The sequence below is a fragment of the Triticum urartu genome, chromosome 2A (genome assembly GCF_056163025.1).
Source record: "Triticum urartu cultivar PI428250 chromosome 2A, HENAU_Tu73, whole genome shotgun sequence".
Taxonomy (NCBI): Eukaryota; Viridiplantae; Streptophyta; class Magnoliopsida; order Poales; family Poaceae; genus Triticum; species Triticum urartu.
Genome location: NC_141874.1, coordinates 531413625 through 531425702, shown reverse-complemented (window position 1 = coordinate 531425702; position 12078 = coordinate 531413625). Strand labels below are relative to the sequence as shown.

General features: G+C 40.3%; 1 pseudogene across 1 annotated transcript; it reads left to right on the top strand.

The window, feature by feature from the left end:
- Positions 1-1223: 1223 nt before the first annotated feature.
- On the top strand, positions 1224-9789 carry LOC125508579 (uncharacterized; annotated as a pseudogene). Its single transcript, XR_015616862.1, has 11 exons — positions 1224-1625; positions 1851-1958; positions 2384-2509; positions 4627-4675; positions 4773-4846; positions 4914-5252; positions 5561-5636; positions 5734-5848; positions 6868-7057; positions 7724-7899; positions 9189-9789. The product of XR_015616862.1 is annotated as an uncharacterized LOC125508579 (transcript).
- Positions 9790-12078: the final 2289 nt, after the last annotated feature.

Sequence of the window (12078 nt, the reverse complement as noted above, 5' to 3'; positions counted from 1 at the left end):
GAAATAAGTACCATGTGCGGCACTTTGACTGAGGTGTGGAGATCTCTCACATAGTCACATCTTGGAAAATAGCTGCCTGCATTTGTTTTGTCCAAAATAATAAATGAAAGGAGCAACTTGGTTGATTTGTTTCAATCAAATTAGTTAAGGGTCTCTATGGTTATTTCTAATCACTAGTAAATGCGTATGTGCAATGCACGTTAATATTAGGCAGTATATCAATTGCATAAAGATAATAGGTAAGATAACATTTTCTTGTTAGTTGTGTAATTAGTGCTGATGGTGATATTTGGTATGTTATTTATTGCATGTTAAACATGTTGAGCGCTCACCATTGGAGCAATCTGGGTCATTGGATTGACCTTATTTGATGGCTGAGATTAATTGGATCTGCCCCTTAGGGTCTTTTTATATTGGTATGGATATAGATAAAGCTCCTCACATCCCCTTGTTAAAAATATTAAAATATATGAAAACATCAGTATGTAATCATCACAAGGACTATAAACCGACAGAAGAGAATACAAATATGACCGCATTTATTCAGATCTACAAAAGAGAACTGACATGCAGTATCCACCAGAAATATGTCTCATCTACCCATATTACAGCAATTTTGATAAAGTAATTCTTAGCAATTGACATTTATGTTTGGGAAACAATAAAAACAGGGAATGAATTATGAATACGACATCAACACTGTATATAAGGTTTTGATTTGTAGGGTGCACTCGTTGAGAGCAATAAATAGAGGAGATGATATTTCAATCAGTGGCAAGTTGCAATGCATGTCAGCCAATTTTTTTGATGTGAAACCTATATTCCTAACTCCAGTGCTTTTCTTTCCAAACCTGAAACAATTAGCATGATAGCTCCAATACTAAGCAAACACTCCCTCCGTCCTATAATATAAGAACGTTTTTGACGTTCTTATATTATAGGACGGAGGGAGTACCTTATTATTCATCTATTTGCATACTCATAAGAGATAAGAAGGCTTCGCATCTTTTACTTTCTCTCTTTTTTCCATGTTTGTCTCTTTCTTGTCCCGGTGGTCTAGTTTTTGACTGCTCTATAACTCTAGGTCCGACGAAAAGTTATTGAACATATAAATCCTTCTAAACTCGTAGTCACAACCGTTGCCTCCACGTCGCCTTTAAATCGCTATGCCACCGCCTGTTAATTCGGTGCCCCACCGGGGGCATTTTGATAATTTCACGTCAGTCGCTCAGTTGACGAACCCTAGCCGTCGCCCGCTCCCGCACTCTCCTCCCCCTCCTGCCTCTTCCCTTCCCCGCCTACTCCTCCTGTCGCCGCTGACGCCTCCGCTCCTGCTGTCGCCACATCGCCGCCCCAAACCCCTGCCGCATCGGAGAGAAATCCATGGCGGTGGACAAGCCCGGCGGCGGCGGGGCCTCCTCCTCCTCGCCCGCGTCCACCACGGACCGACCGCGTCAGCAAGAGGAGAGGAGCAGCAGCCGCAGCGCGTCCTCAGTCCGGCCTCGATAAGAGAAGGGGAGCAGCAGCCAGGCTAGCTGGCGCGCACCTCGTCGCCACCTCTCCTCACCTTCTCCCAGGTTCCTGATCTGGAGCGGGAGGGAGGCCAGGCTACCCTTGACACGCATGTACTCCCCCTTTCCCCTTTGTGCCCTCTCTCTCTCTCTTCGCCGACCTCTCTTTCTTGTTACACACAGATTCATTGGAGCAGCACACCTGGTTTTAGATCTTTCTTAACTTCTCCTATTTGCTATTGTTGTGTCAGAACTGATGGATATCAAGGATTGCTGCCTTCAAGTTATGTTTCCCCGTTATAAGGACTCCATTCAATTGATTATTTTTTATGGCTGCAGATGTGGAATGTTCTCACTATCAACTCTGGAATAACTAGCAAGTAGTGGTGTCAATGGCATCCGTGGGAGACATTTTGGTGGCACATGGACATCACGTTCTGGAATAAAGTAAGTCTTACAATCAACTTGGGAAGATGAGGTAGGCTGCCTTCAATTTTCTATCTGGGTAGCAGCAACAAATTCATGAATCTACCGCTTGTTGCCTTTATTATTGTGATCTATGCAAAAAGTAAATTTTGCTTGAAGATTGCAGCACACACGGATTGCTTGGCAGACTAAAATAAGTAGGAGCTTCTGATTGGACCCTTCAAGCAATAGTGTTGTTAATATATTAGTTATTATATTATGTTACTAGAGCATTAGAATAACTTCCTGATATATGTGTTTATATGATTTCTGACATTTACTGCAATAATATTGATGGCCAGGCACTATACTGTGCATAAACAAAAAAAAATCAGTTTTTCTTTTCGTAGTTGCAGCAATTTTCCTGTACCAATAGTGTGACACTACACTACTCTTCATTTTTACAGGCCATGGAACAATAAATAACTTGGCAACGGATACCCTGTGGTCTACAATTATACTGTAATTATGTGTGCACTTTGGATCTATTGGATGTCTAAATGTATTGTTAATCGACAACTACTGATGCAAAGGTATGTTCTATTTGTAATATGAAATGATTCTTATTTGTACCTCCAGCAGTCCTTCTCACATTTTCTATTTGTAATATGAAATGATTCTTATTTGTACCTCCAGCACTCTTCTATCGCTCCTTTTAGAACTAATGACATAAAAAATGTGGTCTGGAGTCTGGTCGTGTTTGAACAAAGTTGGTCAGAATGATATAGTTGTTTTCTTCAAGTTCATTATATTAATTTTTTCAGTATATAGATTATTTATTTGTTCACACAATACATGGCAGGAGATGTGTGTCGAGAGGCACATGAATATGCACGTGGGCTCTTTTTCAGCATGGTAGTCTAAAAAACTGTGGTATTCTCAGAACACGTAGAAAATGCTTTGCTATCAAACCGGGCAAGTGCAGATTTCCTTGAATATAGTTTATTTTACAATTGTGTTGCCAACGTGCTTCCATTGTTTTATCACCATAAAATAGTTCTAGGTGCTCATATAAAATTTAGTGGCGTGTATGGGTGATTGTAGTGCAGTTTTGTTTATCTGCTTGCATTTTCAGCATTATAGTGTTGATATACTATCTCAATAAAACAGTGAATACGTATAATATGTACAAGCTACATTCAAGTTATGGCAGTGTGCCTGGGTAAGATGAACTGGTAATCTTCTGCTAGCTGAAAAAAACTTTTTTCGTCTTTACATGTGTTTCTTGTTGAAACTCTTTTTCGTCTTTGCATGTGTTTCTTGATGAAGCTCGTGATTTTCAAGTTATGGCAGTACATATGTCTACCCACTTGCATGACTACCGATATTGTCCTTATTTTGCTCCTCCTTAGCCTTGTTCTGTTAGTGCAGTTCTTTTAAATAGCAGGGACAGAGTCCCAGAAAACATGCCTGATTGCTTTTCTTAGTGGCGCACTTGCAAGTATATGTGGTAGTTTCTGTTAGTTTCTCATGCTTTTCTACAAAGTGATAGGTTAATAATGTCATCAACAATTTTTTCCTTAACTGATCAATATCTTAGAAGTTGTCACTCATTAGTTTTCTTTTCCTTATCTGATCTCTAGCGAGTAGAGTGATTTATTTTCGCAATACCTAATTCTGATCATAGGTAATGACAGATTTGTTTTCATTAAATGAGATTCTTGTTTTGTGTTGATTTTGCAAAATTTCTGTAGCTACATATTTGCTCAATCCAATAGACAGATTTTAATCAACCTTTATTATAATGTATTTCCAATTGTTCATAACTACATAAATTTTTGTTGTGATTTTGCAAGATTTCGAAATTATTGTGTTTCAAAATTGTTATACTGATTCCTCAATGCTCTGTTCATGGCTTTGTTCTTATTTTATCCGAAAGACAGATTTTACTCAACCTTCAGTATATTATTTGCTTTGTTCTTATACTGATTCCTCGATGCTCTGTTCATGGCTTTGTTCTTATTTCTGAAGCTATATATTTGCTCTATCCAAAAGACAGATTTTACTTAATCTTTTGCCTTTTAGAAAAAGGGAGATGCCATTTAGAGCTTACTCTGTCCAACTTGATCTTCAACTTGCCGCTACTGTTCCTAAGCATTTTCCTGAAAACTGTTGTATTTGCTTTAGAGAATGAGCTCACCTTACTCAGAAGATATGCCAAGTAAAAAATTAGAATTGAACAATTAGTTCCGCTCTTAAATTTTGCACAACAGTCCAAATTATCCAATAAATCATGTGTTAGCAGGGTCAAATTATAGAAGTTGAATCACTTGTTCTAAATTACCCAATCCAAATTATGGATGTTAATAATATGCTTTGTGTTAGACTGTCAGTCAAATTGTCGAAAGCCGGAGCTGGGTTGAGGAGCCGGCCTCCGCCTTTGACCATTACGTGAGAAGCAACACCGGCGTTGGCCATTCCGTGTGCAGAGTGTGTGAGTTAGTGATTTAATTCCATCCTTTCCATCTCATGATGTGATTTTTCCTTTAGGATGAATTAGTAACTTTGTGTGGAGGTGGCAGCACTACCTGCTGGTTGGTGTAATGCCGTGCTTGACAGGGTGATTTGCAATTCCGAGTTTGTTTAATGGCTTAATGTCTAAGCACTCATCCCCTTATTCTGTTGTGTTGTTACCAACTTGGTTTGCAAGGAACATACCTTCATCTGTGTACATCAAGATTGCTAATTGCCAGCTGAAGGTTGGTTTTGTTATCTGAGTAATCAGTTTTGTCATCTTGATCAACGATGCAATTTCAGTGAGGATATGTTTACGTTGCTTATTACTGTGCTTGACAGGGTGATAGTAAAGCATGAAGATGCCTAAGCTTATGAGGAAGCTGCAAACTGCGACCAAAAATTCTCACTTCAGGGTATTTCTTTTTACAATTTACTGCGCAGGATACATATCCTTCGCCATTAACATTCTTTTCCTCTCAGGTACTCTCTCTCTCTCTCGATCTCAAAGAGGAAACGAGGCAGCCACGGCCTCCTTGCCCCCCCCCCCCCTTCTCTCCCTCTCTCCCGTGCCTCCGCGCTGCACACCGCTGCTGCTCCCCAACCACGGCGCTATGATGGTGCTTGCTCGCCTGGTTGCCGCCTCGTCTCGCCCAATCTTGATATAGTCCGGGGCGGCGCCGGCACCGCTCGACCGCGTCGTTGCCTCCTCTGCGTCATGAGAAGCGCCACCATTGCCTCCACCCCCACTGGGCAAGGAGCTCGAGGTGTTTGGGGGTTCGTGTTTCCTACACAGGCCAAAACACTATTGGAGCCTTGGAGGTGTGTGTGCAGCTCTAATTTGCTAACATCCTTTTTTTCTTTTACCGCTGAATGCATCTATCAAATGAACTGTGTGGGTGCTTTCAGATAAGGATACTGGTTTTGTAGATTTAGTATGATTCTGGACCATACTCTGAAACTAAAATGTACTAGATCTGTACCCCTGTATCTCTGGACATACTTTGGAACTAAATTATACTATTATGCAAGGTTGTTTCTAATGACAGTAAACTGCATAATGATGTTTCAAATTATTTTGCGCAAGGTTGTTTCTAATGACTTGTCCATTTGCTTATTTCCTTGTTCAGTTTGAACCAGTCGTTTGGAGCAGATCAGCTCAAAAGAGATCCTTTGTACCATTTGCAGACTACCCATCTCCCTCTGGTAATTCGTTTCTGCTATGTGAATCTTGATGTACAATTCCCATTTCACTTACTGGCAACAACCATTCAAATTAGCTGATAATGAAGGAGATTGACAGGCCTGGAGTCTCGCTCGCCTCTGTTTTCCCCCTGTGGACACACATGAGACTCAGATCTTGGCTCGTCGTAGAGGAATCGATAGCAAGAATCAACCAGAGAAAGGATGTATACAAGGTACTCGATGGTTTTCCCCCAGCACTAGCTTTGTGTTGAGTTTGTTTTTGTATTTTTCTGTTTATGACTGAAGCGAGAAGCTACACATTGTTGTTCTCCTTTACAGCCTCACGCATACACACAGTGCACATCCAGGCCGTGCAGTACACCATGACCCTCTCACCTTTGCCCATGCCTGTTATACGTGTGCAAAGCATGTCAATAGTGCCCAGCACAGGAGCTGCACCCATGCTACATGCCCTGCTTTATTTGTTACAGTTCTACACAAGTGGAAACCCCAAGCTAAATTATAGAGAACAAAAATAGCTCACAGTCAGAGATCAGATTGAATGAGGACCGGTGCTCTAATTGATTCTTTTGCAAGGAGGGGTTTCAGTGTTCAAACATAATGCATTTCCATTTTTCAGTTTGACCAAACTTGTATGCGGAGTAAAAGGAGAAGGTGGGGGTATAACGACATATCCGTGATTACATGGTCAAAATACAGACCTAGGATATTTGAATGTTTCCATATAAATGTTATCCTCTACCCGCAAAATAATAATATAAATGTGGTCGTCTTATATTTCGTAGCTTCCTGTTACCAGGATTGATAGCTATCGTATTTCATTCCGTTGTTTAGTAATGAATTGTTGTGATGCATTTTTTACTTTAATCCTTGCTACTTTTACAGCAGCCTTCTCGCGCAGATCATTTTGTATAGATGTATAACGGCATGCCCGTGATTGCTCTGTAAAAACCCGGCCTAGGATATATGAATACTTCCATATGTGCAGCCTTCTTGCGCAGATCATTTTGTATAGACGTATAAAGGCATGTCCGTGATTGCTCTGTAAAAACCCGGCCTAGGATATATGAATACTTCCATATAAACTTATGCCTCTTCTATTTTGTAGCTTCTCATTCTAAAGAACGATATATATCATATTTCATTATGTTGTTTCGGTAAATAAATTTCCTTTCTGATTCTTTTTTGTTAAGTATCCAAGTAAGAGTCTGATTAGTAGCGGTGATTTCAGAGCTCGAGGCAGAGATGGCGGAGCTCGGGCGAGCTCGAGACTATGGATCCAGGGCTTGAGTGCTCACGGGATGGAGGTGCTCAGGATGGAGGCAGGGGAGGGCGCCCTGCGGGAAGTGATTTATGTGCTCCTTGATCAGTTTTTTTATAACTGATGGCATCTTACATTGTTGTCTTTTACCGATTAACTGGTTAACTCTTTTCCTAAATGGTCTTAGATTTCTGCTTTCTATTTGCGCCAGTTTCTTTTTACAAGAGATGAGATCTTACACAATATATTTTTGCCTTGGTTGATCTAATTAAAATTTTCCTTCAGCACGTGCATATGATGTTAATATAAAGCTATTTGGAAGTACATATCCATGGGCGAAAAAATATTATCATGTATTTTGTCTATCATTTTGCTTGTGTTGATGTAGTTTATTGAGCTTTTTCACACGTCATGATATTATGCCTTAATTTCTACTAGGCTGCTTTTACATTTAAAATTCATTGTACAAACATTATTTACCTAATTTATGGAAACAATAAATTTGTAGCTCAGGTCACCTAGGAGATAATGTAAACCAAGTCGCTCACCGGTTTAAGATGGTATGTTCTGAACTTTCGTTGCTTTATGAAAGGACAAAAGATGTTAGACATGCATGCTACTACAGTTGAGCCATTTTCAGTTTTCTACATGAGCCACAGTGCCGAAGCCTTTGGACAGGCACTTTGTGGTAGAATGTGTCAAACATACTCCCTCCATTCCAAAATAGATGACTCAGCATACGCAAAATCACTTTGTTGTATATTTTTCATAATGCTACATTCCATCAATTAAATGACTTCTTATTGTTTTGAATCTACTTACACAGGTGTTTAAAGATTTACTTTGTTCCAGCGACTACTTTGGATCATAGGAAACTAAAAAAAAAGAGGGCGCCGCCACCACCATCATCAGGCTGGCCCACATCCACGCGCTGCTCGGCGTCACCAAGTCACCGGCACAACTCCTCACGCCCAGGTCGTTCAACATTTTCTTCCGTTTTTGGTGCGTCACATTTAGAGTCTTTCTTTCCCATTTTACCGTGTTTGCATGGTAAGATATTTGGTCGGATTTGAAGGTTCGTAGCCTTGGCTCCAAAGCTTCAAGCTCTTATAGAAATTAGAACTGGGCCTTTTAAAATAAGTCCTGCATAATAGTGTTGTTCAGTGGGATGCAGAATTTTTTTTGTCTGATAGGCTATCCTTGGTGCTGATTTAAGTACTGATTTCATTATCATATGACTACAATAAAGAAGCTGTGTGTATAAATATTACTAACTGCTGATAGTTTGCATCAGTGATTTCAATTCTGTTGGCCCTCTTTAAGATTGCTTGGGAATGTAAGGCTTAAAAGTTTCAACCCTGTGCAATGTGCTTCTCGGGTGTGAATTTGTGTCTGACTAATTAACAGTAACAGTTCTGTTAATACTGATATGTCTTTGAACATTATATGGGTATTGCATCGCTTGTACTTATAGTAAGTGGAATTTTTTCTCATATGTTTCAATATGTGTCCGAATAATATTAATGTACACTCTTTCAATACATGGCTTACTCTTGGCCTTTGCGCCATTGGCGCAACTGGTCATCTAGTTCTGTTAAACCACAACATGACCACATGACAAATCCAGGACGTTATCAATAAGCAATAACGCCAGACTGAGCCGTACACTTTCCAAATTTGGTGAAAAGTGCATCCTATCTTCCAATTCTTTGTAGCCTGACAAGCATTCTAAGTGGTCACTGCTGAAAATTTTGTGATAATATTAGCCTATTTTGAAATTGCGTAACTGAACACATCAAGAACCTGAGGGTGTGAATGTACTCAAAATGGAACACCTGCACTCATGTCAAGTTTAATTAAGTTTACAGTTCATTTACTAGTTTAGTTAAGAGTGGAGAAATAAGGCAAGTGACCTGAAAATTCCAACACTAAGTCTGGCCGACCACTCCTTTGATGCCTTTCTGTTTTCTCCATCCCTGCGTACTAAGTGCCTCAGGCCGATTTCGACGGACAGATTTGCTGGATGTGTGTGGTCGGGCTTTGCGGGAGGTTAATCATGCTCCATCACTATCTCAACATAGCCTCAGCTTTGTGTGCAATTCTGTTCTGGTGGGTGCCTAACTGCCTATACCTTTGGGCTGGCGGGTGTATTTTCTCAGGGTGAAACCCATGATCTAACTTTCCGGCTTAATCAGGGGCGTCGTCGCCCCCGCGTCGTTACTTATTGAAGATGTTGGTTCAAAGATCTGTCTCAGTGTGATACCTTTGGTCTGACATCAGCGTGCGTTCAGGGGTTCCGATGGTGACGTTCGCCAAGGAGAAGGTGGAGGTGGCGGACGACGAGAAGGTGGTGTCGTACAGCGTGGTGGACGGCGAGCTGGTGAGCTTCTACAAGAACTTCAGGGTGACGGTGCAGGTGACCGACAAGGGCGCCGATGGCGCCGGCACGGTGGTGAACTGGACCATGGAGTTCGACAAGGCCAGCAACGAGGTGCCGAGCCGGACGTCACCAAGGAGACCGCAGCAAAGACCTTCCACAACCTCGACGACTACCTCCTCAAGAACTACTATTCCCTCCGTTTTATAATATAAAAACGTTTTTGACATTACATAGTGTTAAAAAGGTTTTTATATTATGGGACGAAGAAAGTAGCTTTTAGCTACCTGGTCGCTGGCCGCCAAGGCCGGTCTTCCGTCCGTCCATCCATCCATGAATACGGTCGTCGTTGCCTGTTGTCTCGGTGTGTACCGTGTACGTGTGCATCTGTCTGTGATGGGATGGCCGCGTGAGTACCAGAATAATAACAATCGCGCTATTCGTCACCCTGGGTGAGGAATAATTATTCTTCACCTTCTTCTATTTTATCATCAATGCATCATAATTTTACGTTCCGTAAATTTTGTCTTATTTTCGATGCAAAAAGGATCGTAAGAAAATATATAATCGGCGTAAAAAATACTTATATTATGTAAAATTATAAACCTAAAAAACAATAGTCTAAAATACACATAAACTGCAAATTTTCTTGTCTTATGACCTATATTTTTATTTTCTTATGTTAAATTTTACATAGTGAATCGATATGAATGTAACTATTTAAATTTGAAACGTAATTTAATTATGAAATGATCGTCAGATTATCTCGGATGAAGAATAACTTATTTTGCACCCTGGGTGATGAATAGTAACACTATATATATATATATATATATATATATATATATATATATATATATATATATATATATATATATATATATATACACACGGTGGCGCTATTGTGAGCGTGTGCGCATTTTTAATTAATCTATGCGCCGGCCGCTGCTCCTAATCACGCGCGGGTGCGCTGAGAAGGCCAGATTTTGAAGGTAATGGAAGGTGCAAAATAAAGTAACACGCTTTATTTCTGTTACCATGTGTTGCTCCGTACGCCGGCCGCTGCTCCTAATCACGCGCGGGTGCGCGGGTCGCTGAGAAGGCTGATTTTGTGGGTAACGGCATGTGCAAAATAAAGTAACACCTTTATTTATATTACCATGTGTTGCTCCGCTACTCATTGCCAGTAATATAATAAGTGTAGATGGCAATGAACCTCTGATTTTTACCGGCTCTAAGACATCATGATTTCATTCCTAAACAGTAATAGATTAAGTGAGATAGTAATGGACCTAGGGCTTTTACCAACAGCTAGATAAGAAGGTTGCATCCCTAATCATTGCCAGTAGTAATTAAGTGTAGATAGTAATGGACCTACATTTTTTTGCCGATGCTAAGACATCGATGGTTTCATCCCAAAACATTGCCAGTAATAGGTTAAGTATATATAGTAATGGACATTAGTTTTTTACCGGCACTCACCCTAAATGTAGAAAACCTGATGGTAACCCGTTACTATTATTTCTTTTATGGGAGGGCAAAGCAAGACGAGGGCCATGGTAATCCATAGCTATTTTTTTTGTCTAGGAGGAGGCCGGCAACGCGCCACAACAGTTCTGGTCGTAAGGGTTACGATCAACCTTTTCCCACGTCGCTCGCGCGCCCTTCGACCTGGTTAGCGTGCCGCTTAATTAGCGCGTACTGGTCGGCTCGGTTGAAGTGGCCGGAGCGTAAGATAAGGCACAATGCGCACAGCCATAGTTTAGCAAGCCTATATATATATATATATATATATATATATATATATATATATATATATATATATATATATATATATATATATATATACCTACTATATTAAATCAATGTGGTATTTTTAGTTTCGTCCCGCATAGTCCGGTAGGTCATTAATATTACTTGGCTTCGTACGTCGGTCATTAATATTACGTTGCGTGATCGAACACACGATCGAGAGCCTCCTCCCGTCTCGTACGTCCCACCTTATATATCCAGCAACGTACACCTGGGCCAGGCTTTGCTGTTATATATGGGCCGCTAAATTGATCTGCCCAGCCCCACGTACCTTAAAGTGCAGCCACAGAGTGGAGGATGAGATACGGGTCCTGTATACTACTCCCTCTGTCCTATAATATAAGACGTTTTTTTTTGTGTGAAAATAAAAACGTCTTATATTATGAGACGGAGGGAGTAATATACACTACATGAAAGAAGAATTAACTTAGCTATAGATGTATGTGACTAAGAGATTTGGTGAAAAACTACAAGGAAGAAAGAAAGTCACGTAGTCATATATGACCAACCAAAGAGGATTTATTAAAGAAAAAACATCCTAGGTGCCCACAAGGGGTCGCAGCTAAAAAAAAAATCCTAAATTGATCTTTAAAGATGCATTATTAATTCAAAAAATTAAGAGAAAAAGCAAACACACTAATTTAGCAGATCTTATTGATATGCCTTTTTTTAGACCTCAGTGCGTGCGCAGCCACCGGGTAGGAAAAAATCACTCGAAACTTGCATACGGCCACAACCGAATTTTTTACCTCGGATGTCACCGTTCTGATATTGTTGTTTCTGTACCGTCGTAATGCACGGGCATATATAGCAAATTCATTGGTCGTATACAAATAATCAAAATTAAGGTCGTAGACAACTAATCTATATCTATACCTACTATTAAAGGGAGGTGATATTCTTGGTTTCGTCCTGCTTTTTTTTGTCCCGCTTCAATTAATTTCACGTACACTATTTGGTTTCATTACTTGCCACCTGTTTTGGCCCAACGG